Raw genomic sequence first — 527 nt, forward strand, 5'->3', positions numbered from 1 at the left:
AGGGCTCGGTCCTTGCTCTTGGGGTCTAAAAAATGGTGGCTGCTGCTCTTTTCCCGGGCTGTGGCCTAGATAAAGATGCCCCAATGGAGGAGAAGGCGCCGCTCCTCTCTCCTCTGTACCGGCGTGTGTCTTGGGAAGTGGCGAAGGGAAAGAAAGACAAGATGTGGGGGGAGGGGTGGGTCTCCTGGGGAAGAGAAAGGGGGGAGGGCTTTGGGAGTTTTATAGGGTCTGTGGTTTTGAGGAGAAAAATGATCAGGCAATAATCGCCGCGATAGGTTTAGCAGCAGATTTGGGAGCATCCATCGAGCATTTTGCTCCATCCATCCGCACATCGGTCCACACATTGTGGCAGTGATCCCATCACAGCCGTCCATCATTTATGTTGTACAGTAATTGTGTGGATGAAATATATTTCTTTTGCGTGGAATTCAAAAAATAATTGAAGTTACACCTATGATTTTGTATTCGTGTGGACGAAATAATGGCTACTCCGGAAGAAAACTACAAGGAAGGAAACTGGAGCGGCA

Source organism: Triticum dicoccoides, chromosome 2B, assembly GCF_002162155.2.
Source record: "Triticum dicoccoides isolate Atlit2015 ecotype Zavitan chromosome 2B, WEW_v2.0, whole genome shotgun sequence".
In the NCBI taxonomy this organism is placed as follows: Eukaryota; Viridiplantae; Streptophyta; class Magnoliopsida; order Poales; family Poaceae; genus Triticum; species Triticum dicoccoides.